The following is a 23,677-nucleotide window of genomic DNA, read 5'->3' as shown; positions in this document are numbered from 1 at the left end:
TATTAAAATCTTTTTTATGATTAATCAAATTGTTTATTTGAAATTTATTTTTAAAATGTTGCTTAGCGCCATCAGTACAATAATAAATTTTTTGAATTCTTTTAACCTTTTTTTTAATTTCTGGTATCAGTAGCGTTTGAATAGCATATACAGCGGCAGTGTCATGTTTCAGGCTATCAGACAAAAAAACCATACTCTGATGGTTAAGTTCATTATTTTCTTTGTAATAGAAAATCACAGGGGCCACTGTACATTGGTTATTGTTGAAATGGAAAGCCTGGGAAGCATCCTGACATACGTAAGCATAATTTTCTGAGAAATCAAACATTACAAATACTTCATGTGGGCTAAGATTTTCTTTTTTTTCATTTATAAACTGAGTCTGCTGCTTTGCAATGTAAGAATGAACTTTCAGAGTATTTAGCTTATTGTCTAGATCCAATAAATAATCTTCAACACTCGATGTCTGTTCGGTTAATGTTGCTCTATCAGTTGCAGTCCACGATGAATATTTTATATCAGAAATACAGGAATCTTCTAATTGTTTACGTATTAGAGATATAATTTTCTCAGTTCCTGGACATTTATTACACTTGTCGATGTAACATTCGGAAGTTGGATTAGAACAAACCATTTTTTTTATGCAATCTTTATAATTAGAAAGAAGAGTACTTGCATTTTCAGTCAATTGCTTCAGGTTTATTGCATCTAACATAAGTTTCATATTTTGATGGATAGTACATACGCATACCGAATGCGTTCCAGATGCTCCGGGAAGAATACAATATTTTGGTCTTAGAAATGCAAATTTACTAAAAGAAATTTGGATTTTCGGGTGAGTCTCTTTAAAACAAGAATAGAGTTCTTTCATATTCAATAATAATAGACGTTTATGTTTTTCTTCTCTTGTGCCATCTTTATTTTTTACGGAAACAACGTCTTTCTTTGATGGCATGATTCGACTGTACATATCGTTATTGTAAAATTCTTCAATACTTTTCACAGTTTCCTGGGAAAAACTACGACGCGCTTTCGCAACAGTTTCACTTAAAACCCCATTCATCGACTTCAGCCTTTTAGACTTTTCAACCAAATATCTTGAAGCATTAAACTCCTTAGCAAGCTTTCTCGTGCTCCATGAACTTGGAGCAATAGTAAGAATCCTGACTCTTAGAGGATCGTTCCTGTCCAAACTTGAAAATTTAGTTTTAAGCCCATCTAGCATTTCCTCTAGATCAATTTCTCTTTGGGATCGAACTTCTGATTGCAGTGAAGCTCTAGAATCAAGGTTTTCTTCATCATTGGATATACGAGAATCATCATTATACGAATCATCAGAAACACTTGTATTGGCTTGAATAGATTCAACCTTTTCATTTAAATTTAAATTAGAAGCCTTTTTTCGACAAGCCACACAAATTCAGAGTCGGGATGTAAATTAGGGAATTGTTTTATTAGACCATCAGAAACCCTACGGAGATCTTTTCCATAATGACCCTTTTCACCGGGTTTCCTAAACAAATCCACGCATCTGTCTATTTTCAACTTATCGCACATCTTGATCAATATATTAATAAATATCCGAAGAAATAGCGCCCAATATCTAAAAAAAAACAACTATCCTGAAAAGGACTGTCGCTACTGATTTGAGAATAAAGGGCCACAGAAATTGGTGGAAAATTGATCAACTATCCTAAAAAGGACTGTTGAATATAAACCACCAATTTTGTTATTGAACCTGAAAAAAAATCTCAATAACTATCCTAAAAAGGACTGTTATTCAGAACGTACTGATGTTGGTGGGTACCTAATACTTAAGCAAAAATCTCAGTAAAAGCCAAGTCTGGCTCGGAAATTTTGCCTCGTATACTTATATCCTTTTATGTGTATTTGTCTTTGGGGTGAGCTAAATAAGCCATGCGCCACCTAGAGGACGAACGTAAACTATCGCAATTTTTTTTATATTTCTTATAAATGCAATTAATCCTAATCAATGGTGATAAAATTTAGTACAAAGGGTTTTTATGAATTGCTAATCACGAACCCGAGGTCAGAGTTCATAAATTCAAGACGGCGGATCCAAGATTGCAAATGAAAATTTTGAAAGTCATCCGATTTTCATCAAATATGGTACATGGGGGGTTTTGAGGTCACTGATTACGAATTGAAGGTCTGATTTACAAAATTCAAGATGGCGGACCCAAGATGGTGGACATAAATGTCTGTTTTTAAAAAAGTAATGTCCGCCGTCTTGGATCCGCCATCTTGAATTTGGAATCTGAGCTCAAATTCGTTATCAGAGACCTCAAAAACTTCCGTTTACAAAATTTTGTAGAAATCAGCCAATAATAAGAAAATATCCGTCCACTATTTTGGATCCGCAATCTGGAATTTGAAATTAAGGTCCGCCATCTTGGATCAGACATCTTGAATTTGAAATTCGAATTCGGAATCGTAATCAGCGATCCCAAAAACCCCAATATACAGAATTTAGTAAAAATCGGTCAACAGTAAGAAAAATACTGTCCGCCATCTTGGATCCGCCATCTTGAATTTGAAATCTGACATCGGATTCTTGTTCAGCGACCCTCAAAATACTTTTAATGAGTAATTTGGTCAAAATTATTGATGAATTATAATTTTTTCGATCATTTTTGACTAAAAAATAGCATTTTTTGCGAGATGCCTCACTTTAGACAGTTTTTTGAGGTTAGAAAATTTTTTTTTTTTTAAACACCTAACGGCATTAAAAACTAGACTTCTTGACAAATTTTTTCGTGCTAAAAAAATTTTTTTCCCCAAAACTGAAATGGGCAGGGGAGGTGGCTGATTTAAAAAAGAATTCCCCATATATATAAATTTCATAATGTGCGTTTGATAAAAAATCGTTAATAAATGGCTTTATAAATAATATAATCTGCAAATTATTTTATATTTACATTTTTAAATTATTAATTATAAATGCATCTATCCCTTTTTATCTCTAGAAAATATATTTGAAATTAAATAGATATTAAAATTTTATACTATCCGTATGCGCCTACAGCTTGATTCTCGAAAAGTTTAATTTAAATAAATTTGTAATTTAAAAACCACTATTCTCCATTTACTATTCTCCATCACATTTATTGAGAAAATCTCGTGTTTAAATTAATTAACTGAGAAGTCCATAAATAAAAAAAAATGTATATATATATATATATATATATAAAAATATATATATATATATATATATATATATATATATACAGGGTGTCCGTCGATTTTCGACCTTAATGAAATAAATAAGTAGATTGGATCGAATTAAGGAATTAAGGAATGACCTGTATTGTTTTGGAATTGTCGCAATAATTAACGAAATATTAAATAAAAAAGATCGGCCAATCTGCGTGAGTAAAAGCGCGCGGCGACGAGAGTCGTCCCACCGTAATCCGATACTACGAGCGCGGCGAAGCGGTGGGCGGGTCGCTCTCCGAGACATGATGGTGGTTTGCGATATATCGCAATACCGCGCCGAAAAATGACTCGTCCCCCCTTTTCGTGGCGAGAAAATGATGCGCTATCATTTCCACACCACCTTGAGGTAGACAGCATGGTGCGCTTTTTTTATAGTGGTTTCCCCCATAGGCCTATTCCACTCTCAATTTAAAAATTATTGAAAATGCCATTACTATACGCTGAATATATCGTAAATGTAAAAAATTAATGGACAGTACCTTTACAAAAATTGATTCGTGATTGAAAATCCCTCGATAAAATGTATTGCACACGTTGATAATGTGATACGATGATAAAATTCTTCAAGAATCCTTTCTTCATCTCGTACACGATGATGCACTGCTGGACCGGTTATCCCGATATTATGCACGACACTCAGTTTCACATAATTATTGCACAACATGTAAAATTGTACGGCCACTTGGTTTTCGTGCACGCCCGAGAAATGATTCCATGTAAATTGCGGCCGCGCGATGAGTATTTTCTCCCGCTAGCCCGTATGCCACAATCATGTCCGTATATTCCTGCGGAGTATACTTCATTTTCACTGGTAATTAACTGCGCGAAAATAAGATTTTTACTAAGCGTCTTAGCTCTCGCACGCTGTTACTAGACTGCGTACGCCAGCAGCACGCAACTACAGCTGACAGCTGAGGGGACATGTAAGTGTAAGCGTACGTGTGAGTTCGACGCCTGCGCACTATGATTACACTCACATGTCCGCTCAGCTGTGAGCTGTAGTTGCGTGCTGCTGGCGTACGCAGTCTGGTAACAGCGTGCGAGAGCTAAGACGCTTAGTAAAAATCTTATGTTCGCGCAGTTAATTACCAGTGAAAATGAAGTATACTCCGCAGGAATATACGGACATGATTGTGGCATACGGGCTAGCGGGAGAAAATACTCATCGTGCGGCCGCAATTTACATGGAATCATTTCTCGGGCGTGCACGAAAACCAAGTGGCCGTACAATTTTACGTGTTGTGCAATAATTATGTGAAACTGAGTGTCGTGCATAATATCGGGATAACCGGTCCAGCAGTGCGTCTTCGTGTACGAGATGAAGAAAGGATTCTTGAAGAATTTTATCATCGTATCACATTATCAACGTGTGCAATACATTTTATCGAGGGATTTTCAACCACGAATCAATTTTTGTAAAGGTACTGTCCATTAATTTTTTACATTTACGATATATTCAGCGTATAGTAAATGGCATTTTGAATAATTTTTAAATTGAGAGTGGAATAGGCCTATGGGGGAAACCACTATAAAAAAAGCGCACCATACTATCTACCGCAAGGTGGTGTGGAAATGATAGCGCATCATTTTCTCGCCACGAAAAGGGGGGACGGGTCATTTTTCGGCGTGGTATTGCGATATATCGCAAACCACCATCATGTCTCGGAGAGCGACCCGCCCACCGCTTCGCCGCGCTCTTAGTATCGGATTACGGTGGAACGACTCTCGTCGCCGCGCGCTTTTACTCACGCAGATTGGCCGATCTTTTTTATTTAATATTTCGTTAATTATTGCGACAATCCCAAAACAATACAGGTCATTCCTTCTTAATTCGAGCCAATCTACTTATTTATTTCATTAAGGTCGAAAATCGACGGACACTTTGTATATAATATCACATATGATTTTATCAGATTTTTACGTTTTTGTATATGCTTAGATATGATGTCCATCTCTGACCATTTCTGATCATAAAAAATGATATGTATTAGATACCTCATGTCATTTTGTACAATCAGACATAGTCAGATAATGATATCATATCTATATATGATATCATATATGATATAATCATATATGATATTATATATAATCATTTAAGATTATATATGATTTTACCTTTTTTTATATAGACAAATATAATTTTTCCTAAAAATTATATCTTGCATTATATATTTAATTAATTATTATGCAGTATTTAAAAACAACAGTTAAATGTATATTACTGTAGAAGCAGTTAAGTGGTATATTGAAAAAATTGTAAATTCTTAATGAATAAGAATATATTCTAAATTGGCGACTTCTACGCCGCAACTCGATTTTCGTGTGCGCGACATGTTTCTTCATTTGCCGCTACGCGGCGACACCACTCTTAATTTTTCTAGTATTCAATATTTATCATGAAATGTATATAAAGGACTTGAATTAACGTAAGATCTAAAGTATATTTTTTTCCCTTAGCAGTAGTGCGAAAGAGAGGACGCTGCTCACACATATATTCTTTATGTGCATGTGAGCCGCATCCTCTTTGACATCACTGTTTATCAGTTTAATTTCAAGCTGGATTCCTTATTGGGGTTCAGAATATTTATTTATATATGATTTAATATTTATTTATATATGATATCATATATGACTATATTTGGCAAAACATAATTACATGATATTGACAAAATCTATATATGGCCAATTTTATATGGACTTTTTTTCCCGGGATTATAAAAATATATCTTTATATAATAATATACAAATATATATATTCATATCATCATTCATATATATACATATATATAATTGCAAATTTTTAATCTATATGTTATATATTGATGAATAAATTCGAGAAATTACGAGAATTATAAATTAAATTTTTTTAATATGACTTAATGATGATATAATGAATAATTAATAAATCTCTTCCGACATGTTATATAAAATGTCACAAAAAATACCAATAGTGATTATGATAGAATCGAAAATTAGTCATGAGGCAAAAATATCCGTTGGACACGTATTATGCTTGTAATGAACAAAAATTAATAATTTATATTAATTTAAATTAATAATTTATATTAATTTAAATTAATAAAACTCTTATAATTCTTGATTGTGTAGACTTCTAAAGAAAATTTTGTGTAAGAGAGAGAAAATGAAGACGGGATAAATTTTTAAATGATGATGTATATAAGAACATGATTTATATGAAAACTTATAATCACTTGTAAAGAAAATTTTTAAGAACTGTATCCCAACTTAACACCAAGCACATTCAATGTGCCAAATGATGATTGATGGAACGAAATAAATTTTTTTGGCAAATAGATTTGAAATATCTGAAATACACTGAGATGTAAATTAAATTGTAAAACTAATCAAATAATATTGTATAAACAATAAGAATTAAATATTCCAATATTTATAATAAATGATTTATAAATGCCAAATTTTTTCAATTATTCTCGAGAATATACAATAATAATTGATAATAAATTTCTAGGATCAATTTCCACATTGATATAAACATATATATATTCTAGTGCGTATATAGGAGAATATATTTTTCTTAACTAAACTCTATAATATTTAATGATTTATGTAATTTTATTTACTTTTCTGTCTGACATCTTTTATTTTTAATATTACAGATTTATTATTTATGACTTATTTAAATATTCATTAATGTATTAAGCACATGTATAAACAAAAAAAATAATTCTTTTAACTAAATCATATAATCAATTAGAAGTATAAGTATTAACAATTAACACAAATTACAATCATTATTATAATTCACATGTTAGAAAAAAGTGCTAAAAAATATTTCAAAAAATAAAAGAATATATCTCTCCCTGTAGATTTGCGATCATTTTTACACTTCTTTACATCGTTGAAGAGTCGTCAGACACATTGTCTGTCGCTAATAAATCTAATAATTTGCCTAACGTTAAGACATACATCTCTCGGAACGATAACATGAAATCATATTCTCTTTCAAGAATCTGTCTTATTTCCATATAGCTTAGCGAATCGATACCGAGTTTGTCGAAGCTTTCATTAATATGTACCGAGATGTTTTCAATACCAAAGAGTTTCCCAATAATTTGGACGATATGATCAATTTTGTCGTCGTTATTTGTAGATTTGTGTTTTTCAGCTATGACCATAGATGATAATACTGGGTATGGTTGTTGAAGAAAAACGTCTATGGTCTCAAGGCAGCTCGTCATACGTTGCGGTAAAACATATCTTATATCAAAATTTTCATTCATCATTGTATCTGTAAAAGTAAGAGCATCATGTACTGATATCGAATGTAAAAAATGATTTCTGTTCTCTTCGATAATCTGGTCAAAATATTTTATATATTTAAATATTTAATTCGTGCTTTTATTTTAATAATGTAACGTTGTACGTCTGCAATTATTTTCTACTAATACTTCCTTTATAATTCTTACAGTATATATTTCCTACATAATAAATAGATTGTTAATATATCTAATAAAAATAAATAATATAATAAATCTTCTTCCAAGTTTCGTATTGCGTTGATTATGTGAGTACTTTTTATCGAGTAAAATGGAAATGTTTTTTCCGGCAGAATTTATAAAATCATTAGAACAATGAAATTCGAAAAGGGATAGAAGATTATGAATTTTATAAAAAAAAATAGAGAAATGTCTCACCAATAAACAAACCGACATCTCCTATAATACCCCATTGAATAGCGAGACCGGGCAAACCAGCAGTATGTCTCTACTCCATCATTCTCTCTATAGCTGAACTTGCAAGACCATAATTAGACTGGCATTGCCGCGGCCACATGATGTGGATAAGAACACGACAAAATGATCCAATGATGGACAGGACTTTCTCGATATTACATCCAGATTTCTCGTACAGTTGACCTTCGGCGAGATTACAGTCTCGAAGTCGGCCACATGCAAGTTTTCAAACAAAGCGTCACGTAGAACGACGGCCAGATTAAATATACCGCCAACTGGAGCCAATCGATTACTATCGTCGATCAAACATTCGACGTCCGATAACGTCGTAGTATCTGCCGTAGAGATGATGACTTTGATGCCATTATTGCGCCATTGTTGCACGCGTAGCATTTGATAACCAGTGCGTATTCCAGTACGTGACACGAGAACGATGAATCTAGCGCCGCGGGTGATCATCCAATTGGCCAATTCCAAACCGAATCCACCAAGACCACCGATCAAAACATACGACTTGTCTGGATACATATAAGTACGTGATATGGCCGCTATCGTCTTTCGCATCGGCAACATACATTTCTGCGGCTCTTCGTCTCGAATCTTCAGCAATACCTTGCCGATATGTTTGCCTGTCGTCATAAATCTGAATCCTTGCTCGAGACTTTGCTGCGAAAATACAGTAGTCGGTAATGGACACACTACACCGTTCTGGATTCCCTCCGACATTAACGTAATCGTTTCTCGTTTATACTCGCTATCCTTAAACAGCATTTCTAAAAGTATACCATGGTAGGAGGTGTTCTTTAAAAATATGGACATATCTATGCGATTTTCATTTAACATGTCGTACTTTCCAATATCAAGAAAGCGACCATTCTCTGCGAGACACCGTACGCTGGCATGCAGTTGTTCTTCTGATAGCGAGTTCAATACAACATCGATCCCATGGCCTTGGGTTTCGTCCAATATCAGCTGTTCAAAACTCGTATCTCGGGAATTGCCAATGTGCGGTTAATTGCGAAAAGGTCTTCTTGAGATACAATCGTTTTTCCTCTGTGCCGACAGTGGCGAAGACGGTGCAGCCGGCATGCAGGGCAATGTTGATTGCCGCTAGGCCAACGGCACTCGCACCAGAATGAATCAGCACGTTTTCGCCCGCTTTCAATCGACCTCGTACAAATAGAGCATAGTAACTAGTCACATAAGCGACCGGTATTGTCGCCGCCTGCTCCAATGTCCATTTGTCAGGTACTTTCCAAAGAAAATCGGAATCCGGCAACACGGTGGTCGCCAAACCACTAGATTTGGTTAAACCCATTACTCTACAGCCGTTTGCATCTCTCCCGGAGAATTCAAATCCTAATACATAGTCTTCTGTAGCAAGCCCTAACGATGAAAGAGCATCCGTTGATAGTTTACCAATCGCCAGCAAAATCCCTGTTAGTATAAAATTCATCAACAATTATTTATGAATGTGACATATTATTATTATAATTTCAGTGAAAATTTCGGAGAGAGCAGGAAATGACGCTTGAAACTTGCCTGAAATTTAATGACGCATAGTACACACTGTGGAGTGTATTTGGATATTTAGCCTGATAATACGTAAACGGACTTTGAATCCATTCCAAACTATTTAAATTTCCCGTCGTCAACGTATCCACATAAACGTGCTCTAATTCCACATAGTTATGTTGATCTAATTGCAAATGCCGATAACTACCCCATTGACCGTCTTTCAATACATTAGCCATTAATCCTTTTTCCAATTGCTCCACGTAAAATTGCGATAATAAATCAAATTTGGGAGCATTATTGTCCTGGATGAAGAAGTAACGCACATTTGCGATCTCTCGCCGCATGCATGTTATGAATCCGACTAGACCTGAAAATGAAAAAAAAACAAAATCCAATAATTCATTGATAAACATCGGATAAAGCTCTAAAAAAAAGATTATTTTTAGAATTTTATAATTTATAATATTCATAATTTTATAATTTTTAATTTATAATTTATAATTTTATAATTTTAAATAAATATTTTTAAGCATGAATGATATTTATTTCAAAAATTATTATATATAAACGTGTATAAATATCAAGTAATTCTTCGCCTTGAGATACAAAATATATATCTTGATTTTTACTATCAAATTTTCTGAATGCCGCTTTCGCATTTGTCAACCATGAGAAATCTTTTGCTGTGATCTGTATTAAGATCAGTTCTTTTCTCATTTTTCGCTTCCTCAATAAAAAATAACTCTTTCCCGAAGAGTCGATTTGTTTACCAATCAACATCAAATTCGCCTCCTTTAGTGCAATCTTTAAGTCTTTAGAGGAGAATGTATCAGACTCCTCTAGAAGAATAAAACAATTAGAACTTATGGTAGCCGCTAGATTTTTCAGAACGACGCAAGATTGGCCAGAGAGAACTTCCGCTGCTATGACGAGGTGCATATTCTGAGCTGGGAATATATCGTTCGCATCCCATTTAATTATATTAAAATTAATATTCATTTCATCGAAATCTGTTGCATAATCCCGTGTGGAATTAACGGCTACTTCTAAATCAATCTAGAACAATAGCACTGATATGTGGATACGTATTTAGAATGCTACATATGTAAAAAAAGATTCTGATATTAAATGCACTTATGAAATTTGCATATATTTTAAAGAAAATGTGTATCTATTATACTATAAATAATAAACACACAACACTATTTATCTAAGATTTCTGTTCAGTTCTTTAAGTCGACTACAATTATTAAAATTATATAACGAGTACTTACAGTGATGAAGGGATCGCAAGAAAGAATATCGTGTACAAGCGGCGCCAAAAGCTCTTCCGCGACTCGATTATTCGCAACTTCCACGGCTTTGATTCTCGATGTCGTTACATTTTCACACACAATTTGTAACAGTACAGTGAGTGCGTGAATTTTTTCTTTCTTTGGATCTTTCAAGACTAAGTTGCGCGAATTTTCATATGGCACGAAAACGTAACGTTCATGTTTGGATCTAGCTGTCTTCTGCTGTCGCTGAGATGTGGTGAATTTTACATCTCTTAGTTCGATACCGCCCGATCTGATGATATTGACGTTTTTATAGTTATATATCGGCAATTCGTCTTCCTTCGGTAAAACATTGAGCAATTGTTTATGAAGAACGGGATTGATCACGGCGTAACGACACTTCGAGCTATAAATTAATCGCCGGTCCTTTGACAACATTTTAAATTGAAACATATTGTTAATACGAAGTCCATTCATTAAACCAATGTAACTCGCCAACGGTAAAAGAATTGTCACAGCATTTTATTCCCTTGAAAATACCATTGTATTCGTATCCACGTAATCTCAATTCCTTATAAATATCCTCCGTATTCAATAGAAGCTCGGTAGGCGGTATCGGGAGCGGAGGTAAGTTCAGCTGATTTATCTCACTAGCCTCAGCAGCGCGAATGTTGCCACTGGCTACAATCGTATTCGCTTCGAGGATTTCAAAATCTCCCTTTCCCTCGAGAAGTTTTACCAAAAATTTGATTGTTTTATTTTCCGGTAAGAAGGTAAAACCATACGTTCTCAAAGATTACTGAGAGTCGCTCGAAATCGGTATCGCGTAATTTCGCAAAAATTTGCCACATCATTAATATGAAGCCGGTACCTGGGAAAGTAAATCGTCCGTCGATTTTATGACCCATTAAATATGCGTCTGTTTCTCTCAACAAATTTATCTCTACAAAATGCTCTCCACACGATTCTTTCGATTGATGCTTCAAATCGGGTACAGTCCACGTAGTAGAATGATTCCATTTGACCAGAGATCCGATCATCGGTGTTCCGCGACTAACGGGAAAACTGACTGACGGATACAGTTTAGAGATGTCGGGTTGCGCGCCGGCTATGTACATCTTTCCCACATTAGATAATAAAAAGGTCAAATTATTTGAATGTTTCACCTTTTGGAGACCGATATTAGTCACCGTGGATGGTAGCGATTTACGCAGGATTATCTGTAACGAACAATGTGGCGCGATTTCGATGGTTATCGCATTCTTCGGGATATGCGCGATCGCTGCCTGAAAAAGCACAGGTGACAGCATATTGTTCACGTAATACTCCGGCGAACAAAATTGTGCGAGTGGGCTATCCCATGCAGCCTCGGATACCGAACTAGAAATCCATCTGGTAGATCTTTTCTTTGGCTTCGGCACAATCATATCGAGGGAGGCGCGAAATTTAGATTTAGCTGGAGCAATGTATTTGCTGTGATAAGCAACGCCACAGCAATTGATCATTTTGGCAAAGATATTTTTACTTTTCAACTCTTCTACGAACTTTTTCACAGACACGGGTGAGCCAGAAATGGTAACCATATCTGCGGAATTATGACAAGCTGGAGTTATATCGGTCAAAGACATTTTCTTGACTTCCTCCCAATTTAAGTTTACCACCGCCATAGCGCCTGGTTCCAAATCGGATTCTATGATCGACTTGCTTCTATAATAGGCTGCCAAAATCGTTTGCTCTAGGGTAAACGCGCCATCGGCATACGAACAACTCAATTCACCGAGGGAATGTCCAATTATACCGTCTGGTCGCACTTTCATAAGTATTAACAAATCGACCAGAGCGATTTGAATGGTCACGATTGACACGGTAGTAACCATCGCGTTCTCGTATATTTCATCGGTACCGTTAATGATGATATTCATTAGATCAATGTCGTGCTCTTTTAATACATCCGCGCATCGCTGTAAACTGCGCTGGAACATTTCTATTTCAAGCAATTCGCGTCCCATACCCGGCCATTGAGTACTTATACCGGAAAATATAAACCAAATTGGACGTTTCTCGTCATAATTCGCCTCCATAATCTCGCGCGTACTATCATAAGCGAGTATCTCATAGCCACGAATGTTGTGATTTGATAAGTTATCACTGTACACGGAGTACAGTAGAGATAAAAACTCATTGTCTTGTCGATGCTCGTTTGCTTTGTCGAGTAATATCTGTACAGCTTCTTTTGTACGGCCCGATACGGCGACCAGTTTCGGCAATAGCGGCTCGACCGAATCCAATGATACCTTAACTTTCGAATTGCTGCGCAGAATAACGTGCGAACTCGTACCACCAATGCCAAATGAATTGATACCCACAAGACCACCGTTCCATGCCGTAGCTTTGTCGATTACGCGAATACGTCCCTCGGTTAACGCGGGAATATTTGGATTTGGAACGGCAAAGTGCAGATTTGCCGGAATCACACCAGTTTCCATCGCAATTAGTACTTTGGCGATCCCGCTCAATCCACTAGCTGCTTCTGCATGTCCCATATTTGATTTAACGGAGCCAATTAACAACGGCGTCTTTCTGTCTTTGCAAAAAAATTTATCGATGGCACCGATCTCCTCCGGATCACCCGCTCTGATACCGGGACCATGCGCTTCCACGTAAACTACGTTTTTAGGATCGATATTTACCTCATTGTATATTTTCTGCAACATCAAATACTGCATGTCACCACTTGGATGCATGATACCTTCGGACTTGTAGCCATCCGCGTTTATCGCCGTGTTCAGTACTGTGGCATACACTCTGCGAGCATCTGTCATTTTCTGCAGATATATTATGACCACCGCTTCGGCTCTCGCGTAACCGTCAGCTGAGATGTCGAATGATTTACATTTGCCATCTGTGGACAGTACATTCAGACGATGATAATGAAGGCTAAGTATCGGATTGAGCATGAGATTCAATCCGCCGACGATTGCTGCGTCGCATTCGCCAGTGCGTATCGCCACGACTGCCTGATGCATAGCAGTCGAAGATGAAGAACAAAGCGTATCCACCGAAAAGCTGGGTCCAATTAAATCGAAGGTGTAAGAAATTTTGTTTGCCATCATTGCCATGCTACTTCCAAGCCATTCATATCCTACAAAGCGATAATTTGCATACGATAAATTTTTATGGCTTACTCGAAAGATATCAAAAGATATCTTTTGATATCTTATAATATTAGTTAATTTTATTAATTTAATTAATGTAAAGTAAACATGATGAGAGAACTCAGTCAAATTGTTACTTTAATAATGCTGTAGCGATGGAAATATCAGAGTTTCTCTTTTCTACTCTAAATATTATATAATATTATATTGTAATACACACACACACACACACACACACACACACACATATAATATATATCACATTATAATACATACAATTCATCAAAATTTCAGTTTTTGCTGTAAGAACATTTAAATTTCAGTTAAATGATTTATTCAAAACAAATTTAATTCAAAATCTTACATATACTTTTTTAGTTGTGTAAAATATTTCAATATAAAGAATTTATTGTTTTCACGTATTTGTCGTATATTTACATACATTTTTAAGATTAAATATTTAGAAACTGTTTTAACTAAATAATCTCTAAAATATCTCTTTATAATATTATTTATTGCAAATTTTCAATCTTGTTTTTTACATCTGTAAGATTAAATATTTAAAAATTTGTTTAACTATTTAAGAATATTGTTTTGTAATATGATTTTAACGAGGGAAAATTTTCACGATAAGTTTTAAAATGTACTTACCGTCCGGCTTGGTTTTCCAAAAATCATTCGCATCGGAAGTGGAAACACCAATGAACACCCCGGTACGCGATTTTTTCAAGGTGGAAGGATTGACACCAGCGTCAATCAATGCCTCATGTGTCACTTCTAACATAATGCGAAGTTGCGGATCCATTACATGCGCTTGTTTAGAAGATATCTTGAAGAAAGAAGCGTCGAAACTGTGAAGATTTTTAAGCTTGCCAAATCTAGAAGGTGAACCGTAAAGGCCCGGTTCCCAACGTCGCTCGTCCTCCGTGACCATGTCCGTACCTTTCATTAAATTTTCCTTAAATTCTTCAATATTTGACGATTCAGGCAGGCGGCCTGGAAAAATATCGATGTGTTACAAATATTCATTTTATAATAAAATTATGATTGTATCACAACCATTCGAGACAGGTATAATTACCTGAAATGCCCGCAATGACAATATCACCTTCAAAATAAGTAGGCATCTTGATCTTCGAATAATAAGATTTTGCTTTAACTTTTCTATCTCTCTATAAAAATAAAAATTCTTTCTTATAATTTTAGATTGTGTGCACATATAATCGTTTTATTAAAATTGAATTCTTGTATTTTTGTTTTTACAACTTTTACCTCTTTATCTCTTTTAAACCTTCAAATTTTCCTCGAAATTTTCAGCACTAATAAAAATATATTAATACTCGATTTACAAATCGATAATAATTTTTATTATTTCAAACTAATGCAATTAATGTTAGAATATAATAAAACCGATAATAAATATACATAAAAAATATACTATTCTAGTTCTTTTTTAATAGGCATTTCTATCTACATTTAATTATCGATTTTCATATATACGTATACACATTTTAAAGTTTCATTAGGAAATAGCTATAAAGTTATCTATTTTGTGATATTTTTGTAAAAAAAATTAATATTGGTTGTATTATAATCATTACGAACAACAAATACACAATCGCAATTTTTTGTACAATCGCGTAATGTCTTTTTCTTTATTGCAATTCTGATGAATAGTTTTAATAAAGCAATGAATTGCATTTGACCTTCATTATCTATATGTTTATTTCACAACAGAAAACTTTGTCTGTAAATCTGCTTTATACGCGACATGTAAGCAGTTACTTTTTAATAATGTAAAATATGGAGAACCACCATGAGACCGTTTTAGGAATTCTTGTATTGTTCATTGAAGTAATAATAATATTTGTAATCTCTGTAATTTCTTATAAGCATCAACACTGTAGCAATTTGGAAATATTTATTTTTACTTATCGGTTTTACTATAAACGGAACCTCTTGGTATTTTATTTATTAATCTAATCATTTCTTATAAACTATAGTTATATCGGTAATTATGTCGTTTTGTTGTAATTTGTGTTGCATCAATATGCCACGTACCATTCCACCAATTTTAAAAGTTTACCATTTAAATTCTCGTATTCTAAGCAAGAGAAAGATCATGAAACTACGATTTTTAGAACATTGTTTGGTAAGTGTCGGAAATATTGAACAGACTCAAACAGAGAGTACCAAGTTGAGAGATATTAAAAAACGAATAAAATTGCAATTCAAATGTTCTAATTCACGCACACAAATTTATTTAAAAAATTTTGAGCAATATTTATTATGGAAAATGATTTGTTCGGAATTTAATATAAATATTGCTATTAAAAGAAGAAGATAATGATTGAAATAATCTTGTCTTAAAATTCTCTTGAGAACTGGAACAGAATAATCAAAGCCATGTTCTTCAATTTTGCTTTCCAGTGGAGTAAATCTTATATATAACGCGGCATACGACGCATATATTTTGACAGTTTGATTGCCATAAGCCTTCTATTGATGACATCAATGACAGCATACACAGAAAACGGAAAAGCTCGAAATTTAATATCAAACTAGTAATAATATGTTTTTCGCGACACCGCCATTCACGCAATGCATTATATCAAGCCCAATTCCTCCGATAAAATCTGACATAAGATTTAAAAAAACAATGTGTTTCTTTATAACCTTGACAGGATTATCGGGACTTGCTCTATTAGCATATTCAATACATTCATTTGAAGATCTTAATTTTAATTCATTTTCGTAACGATAAATATGTACTGAACCTCTTGGAATAATTAAAACGTGAAAATTTATCTTTACAATAACCGTGAAATGTGACCATAGTCTCTTAAATTGAACAAAGTTTAAAAAATCACTTTTGATTGGCAGATCAGCAATTTCCACTAATAGCACACTTCTTACCGTTTTTAACTCCAAATGATATTGATAGGTACTTGCGTCTATCTTTTATACTTCTTTATTCCGACTTGATTATCATATCCTCGAGAATAACATGTAAAATGTTTTAATCGCTCACTATTGAAAAATTATTAAACAAATAAACTTCCCGGTAATAAATTTTTCATGTATATTCATGCAGAATTGGATATAATTTTACATAACCATATACAGGGTGTCCCAAAACTCATAATCAATCTTTCAAAGACAGATTTATCTTTGCAATTAAGCCTTAAATTAAAACTCAACTAAAGTAAACTATATTTAAAATTAATCGAAGAATGTGGTTTTGTTAATATTTTATTTCTATAAAACTTAGTTTACGAAAAAACCTTTATTTCCAATCACTTATAATTCGAAAATTATTAGTGCCTCGACATTCTCGTTGAGGAAAAATCTTCAAATGATGAGTTTTAATTTAAGGCTTAATTGCAAAAATAAATCTGTCTTTGAAAGATTGATTATGAGTTTTGGGACACCCTGTATAATTGTGCAAATAAATGTATAATTATAAATAACAGAATACAGGTTATTATATATATTTACATATAAGTGCAATAACTTTTACATATAATTATATATAAGTGCGCATTTTGCATACTTATACATGAATTTTTGTTAGTTTAATATGTAATTATATATAAGTAATTAATATGTAATTATATATAATTATAGTTTAATATGTAATTATATATAATTATTATATCTTGCGTCATATATAAATATGTATAAGTAACAAATATAGTTCAGATACAATCATACATAATTGTATACGATTCTATATAAACAAGAAATTTTGATCGAAATGTATATGTATCTTTCTATATATATACAGGGTGGGCCATTTTAAGTGATCTACCCCAATAACTTTTTTATATTTGAATGTACAACAAAATGTTTCAAATAAAAGTTGCTTGACTTCGAGAGAGACAGAAGATGGGTGGCAAAAATTTGACCTTGGATAGTCATTTGAAGGTCACATATAGATACCTTCAATTTCTTAAATGGAACCTCCTATTTTTCATTACATATTCTTGTAGCTTATCTCGAGAGCTTTCCAAAACACTATAATTAAGTACCTTTTTATTAAGTACTTTTTGAGTTATAAGGCTTGAAATAATTTCTTAATTTTACATAAACCATAAAATATCTAGTAAACCATTCATTTTTCGATTATCTTACCGTGATACTTTTATATACAAAATAATGAGAGGAATCAATTGGTGTAAAGAAAACATACAGTTGTTTTTAAGAAAAAATATGGAATTGTTAATTGCAAATTACATATTTTTTCTTAGAAACAACTATGTGTTTTCTTTACACCAATTGATTCCTCTCATTATTTTGTACATAAAAGTATGAAGGTAAGATAATCGAAAAATGAATATTTTACTAGATATTTTATGGTATATGCAAAATTAAGAAATGATTTCAAGCCCCATAACTCAAGAAGTACTCAATGAAGAAATACTTTATTATAGTGTTTTGGAAAGCTCTCGAAATAAGCTACAAGAACATGTAATAAAAAATAGGGGGTTCCATTTAAGAAATTGAAGGTGACCTTTACGTCACCTTCAAATGACTCTCCAAGGTCAAATCATTGCCACTATCTGATGATCCCCTTCAAGCCAAAACTCAAGACAAAACTTTGTCTGAAATATTTCTTTCTAAAGTGCATTTTATGAAATATTCGACCGGTCCGGGACTTTTGAGACACCCCGTATATGTAATATATGTAGATTCTTAACACACTTTTTTATACCCCCCCCTCCCCCCTCAAACACAACAACACATCTATACAGAGTGAGGTAATAACTATTACCACCTTATTAAATATCTTCGAATCTATACGACTTCGAAGAAAATTTGGGCAATTAAAATTGTACGCTACAAATGGGATTATGATATGGTAATAATAATTTTTCCAGATGGCACTTCGAAGATATCAAGGTTATTTTTATTTTTAAATAGAATCGTCCTAATTTTTTTATATATAAATCAATTCCTCGCAATATTCCACGTAAAAAATTATGAAGGTAGAATAGTAAAAAATTGAAGTTTATGACATATTTTATACTTTTAGTTGATAAGATTTTACATAAACTATAAAAAATACCTTATAAAATATTTATTTTTCGATTATTTTACTTTTATGTAACTTCAGTTGGTAAAATTTCTCATAAAACATAAAAAACATCTCATAAAATATTTATTTTTAAATTATATTACCTTAATTCTTTTACGTATACAATAATGAAAGGAATCAGTTGCAACGAAAACACATAATTGTTTTTAAAAAATATATATATAAATTTGCAATGAGCATTTTTTAAAAATAATTATGTGTTTTTTTTTTATATCAATTGATTCCTTTGATTCCATTTATTACTTTAAACCCCTTTTTTATTGTGCAAATCTGGTTGCACAAATTTTCTTCTATACCTTATAAATTCGAAGTTAAGTTGATAATAGTTATTGTCCCATCCTGTATATATTGTATTACTGCATATGTGTGTATGAAAAGTATGTAGGAATGTGAGAGTTTAACAATCTATATACATTACATATAAATACTTAATATAGTTTCTAAATAAAATTTAAAATTGTGAGAAAAATTTTTTCCTGTATCATTAGTCGCATATGTACGAAGGCAACGTTCTTAACAACGCCGAAACTGTCCATTTTCGAGAATTGTGTCCATTGAGACTTTTGATTAAAATGACTTTTGATTAAATTTGAATAAAATATTTATCTAGATCTTGTCAAAAATTCATACAATTCAACGGAATATATTATTTTCCATTAAATTAGTATAGGATTCTTTTATTTCTAAGAATAAAATAAATGATAAAAAGTACAAACGTGATTTCAAACCATCTGGAATCTTTTTTTTTTTTTAAGATTTATAAGTTATTTTTTTTATTATTTATAAGTTATTATTAGTTATTATTTATATTAATAAAAAAGAAAATAGTTTTTTCCCATTGTGCTCAAATTATCACCTTAGCTCTTACTTACCATAATTTTAATATTTATATTAATTTTATTAAATAATATGAATGCATATATCATGTATAGCAAATCTAATGTTTAAACTTATTTATGTACTTGTGAAAAACTAATTTTTTAATTGCTTATTCATTTCAAAATCTTATATATCTTACATACTTTTCCAATTGTGTAAAAAAATATTTCTGTATAAAAAATTTATCACGTATTTTTTATGTATTTTATTAAAAATTAATTAATTACTTTGTTAATTTGACATTAATTTTCTTAGAATATAAGAAAAACTTACTGTTTAAAACTTATTTGAGTGATTTAATCAGGAAAGCTTATCTGCCACGCTATTTCTGTTTTTAATTTTTTCATTCACTAATTTTTTACGATTGAGATGATTAAGATTTATCGAACGTCAATCTACAAGCTTTTTAGTAATGATAATCTTTTTAATTCATCAGTTATGCTTAATTCTAAATTTAAACATACAATAGCAAATGCTACAAATGTATTTACTAAATTCTTATAAGATTAAAAATAAGAATTAGAGATTAACAGTAAGAATTTATAAATATGAAGACTTTGATAGAAGAAATATTGAGAGCAGAATCACACACACACAATGAATGCCTAAATAATTTTGAAATTGCGTTTCTTTTTTATATTTTTTTTTATTATCCCTGCTTAAATGTCCTTGAATGTAAACATGTAAAAAGTTTTAATATCTCATTGTTTATTAAAAAACTTATTAAAAAGAACAAATGAAATGTACTTTTTCTATTATAACTGTAAATATTTATTTGTTTATTTTTTTTAAATAAGAAATATTTAATAAAATTTTGAAGTAAAATAAGAAAAATATTAAAAAACAACAGTTTTTATAGTATTAATATCATGCACATTATAAATAATATTACTGACAAGGAAAGAATCGAAAGAATCTCCTTCCAATTTTGATGAGCTTTGGATATGTTGTAGTCTGGATCAAAATAAAAAACACGTACTTTTGTACGTGCCTATACGGCCGTTACGAGTAGGAGATGAATGACTCTTTAAAAAAAATCAATTTTTATATCTGAACGAATATCGTCGGAACCATAAAAGGTACAAAAAAAATTTTTAATAAAAATTTTATAGTTTTAAATGTATTTTATGACAGTGTAATCAGATTTTTTCGATAATGATATATTTTTCGAAATTCGCCTCACCCCTCTCAATTTTGAAAATTTGAAAATTTTTCTTATAGCAAAATTTATAGCAAAGCACATTTAATGCAAAATTCAACATTGGTAAAGTTGTATTCAAAAAACACTTCTCACAAATTCTTCTGTATCGCTATATCGTTATACGCTGCCATTCATCTATGTGTTTCATGACGGGCTTATTATTCATGATACTCTTTACTCAGAAATTCACAGAGATAATCATGAATTACCAATAAATAATTTATAATTTTTAATTATAATTTTTTTATATTACATATTTATATTATTTATGTGTTTGTAAAGTATTAATATATATGTCCTTCTTACAAATATTTTTCACGTTCATAAAAAGTAGTATACTTTCATCATATAATTATATTTTAATTCTATTTTTATGTTATTTTTATGAATTTAATAAAGAGACATCTAAATTTAAAAAAAAGCATAAGTATGAGCATAGGTAAAAGCATAGGTAATAAGCATAGATATAAAGACACAAACAATAATAAAAAATGAACTTTTAAAGTATAGTAATTTATATAATACATGCATACTTATTTTTATTCAGTCGTAATAGAACAAAATTGTTAATATACTATATATACTAATAAACTGCTGGTTTGATCCACAACGATAGATAGCTTTTATAGTAATGCGTACGTGTTCCAATGGACATGTACAGGGTGTTACGTCCCGGTTACAAAGTAATAGAGAACTACAATACCGAGATGGTTAACATAATTATTGTATTCAAATGCCTCCCGTGTTTTTCAGTCACCCTGCATTCACCGGGTTTATTGGGGATGAGGGAGATTGTGATCTATTGTCAAATTTAAATTGTATTCTAAATGAGAGTAAATAGGATGAAAAGATAAAATAAGATAATATAATATAACTAGATGATTAAATTATATAAGAGAACGCAATTGATCGTGAAGTAATGCTACTAGAATGAGTAAAATTAAAATAACCAGGATCAATACACAGATTACTAATTCTTTCATTATACGTATTAATAATTAATAATAATTAAGCAATAATAATTGATCTTAAATAATTGGATAATCAACGTAATAACTATAAATCAAAATAATAATTATAACTATGGTAATAATGAATTGTACAGAATAATTATACCAAGTAAGATAATAATGACAAAGACGTATTAATGATTAATAATTCGGTAGAAATTAAATTGATAACATAAATTTCTATTTTAATATAATTAAAGAAAGGGATAAAATAAAAATAAATTTTAACTTACCAAAATTTTAACTACTCCTTTCTTACTGGGAGAAAATTTGAGATTCTTTCTTCCTTCTAAATCTGTCGGAAGTAGCGCTCGGAATTCAAAGATCCAGTAGCGTGAAATTTCCAAGGGATGACAGATTTTAAAACTCGGCGGTAGAGAGTGGTTCTCAATAAAATCTCGTAGAACTTTCCAATTAACTCTACGTATATTGTATAAAATATAAGTGTATAGGTAGATACAATCAAGTCAGAGAATAATGCAGTGAACAATCAGCGAAAATCAGAGTTCGTCCTAACTGTAGGCCGGAGAAAAATCTACTGGTCCTCCGTGACCATGGCCGGTAGGCGCTGGTGCTCCTTGGTACGAGTCAGTGGGGACTTAGATAAGGCGAATTTCATCATCTCCTTTGTCCATTCGAATATCGATCTGTCATTCTTGGTATGCAGATGTTATGTTTAGCTGATTAGCAAGAGCGAGTCGCCGTGTGAAAACACGGATGAACTTTACAATTTATTACAGATTTACTTTCTTCTTCCAACGCTGGCTATGTACAATTTTGAATGTTTTTGTTCTTATTACCTAGACCTGATATTACTTAAGTGGAATAATTAACCAAAAATTTACAAATGATGTCATAATAAGAAATGGATTACCAGTAATGGTCGTTATCTGTGATTATGATTTACATTCCATGATAGATAAACGCCAACTGAATCCCGAAAGCGTTTTAAAATCGCTGCTTTGTACAATGCATTATTCGTAGACGAATTTATAATTCTTTTATATCTTCATAATTTTAATACTATAACTCTAATGAATTTGGTTAAAATAGTTATTAAAAGTAACTAAGTAATTAGAATATGAGTAAGATTAATTAAAGATAAATGCAATTATAACGTTAATACTAATAAAAATAATATCTCCTTCAATCTTGCTCTTTCGTGATTAGATAGAATTGAACAAATTCCAACAGGGTAAAGAAGGAATCTGTTTGTATGGTAAAAAGAGAAAATTTATTGGTCGGGACGTCACAAAGGTGTTTCCGCAACATACAGATCGGTAAGTCGAGTTGCCTATCTGACGATCGGTCTTCCTTTACCGACCTCGCATAATTGAAAAATAATAAAATCAAGGATCGATAATGTAATTTTTTTTCATGAAAAGTGAAAAAATTTCTTGATTGATACATTGAATGCAAATCCGTAGGGAATGAGGAAAGTAAAATCAGCTTTTAATTGATATAGTGTAATTGTAATATTTAATAACACAAATAACATTATATTTTTCTATACATATGTTATCCGCGATCAATCAATCACTCGATCGCGAAAGATCTTTGACTATTGTTATAGTCCGAAAGACT

At 32.0% G+C, this 23,677-nt stretch overlaps 1 pseudogene; it reads right to left on the bottom strand.

Annotated features, from left to right (window-relative positions):
• Nucleotides 1-7,083: 7,083 nt before the first annotated feature.
• On the bottom strand, nt 7,084-15,072 carry LOC105251721 (annotated as a pseudogene).
• Between the last annotated feature and the right edge of the window lie 8,605 nt (nt 15,073-23,677).

The sequence above is a fragment of the Camponotus floridanus genome, unplaced genomic scaffold, assembly GCF_003227725.1.
Source record: "Camponotus floridanus strain SB8 unplaced genomic scaffold, Cflo_v7.5 scaffold364, whole genome shotgun sequence".
NCBI classification, from domain to species: domain Eukaryota; kingdom Metazoa; phylum Arthropoda; class Insecta; order Hymenoptera; family Formicidae; genus Camponotus; species Camponotus floridanus.
This window is presented reverse-complemented; position numbering and strand designations above follow the sequence as displayed.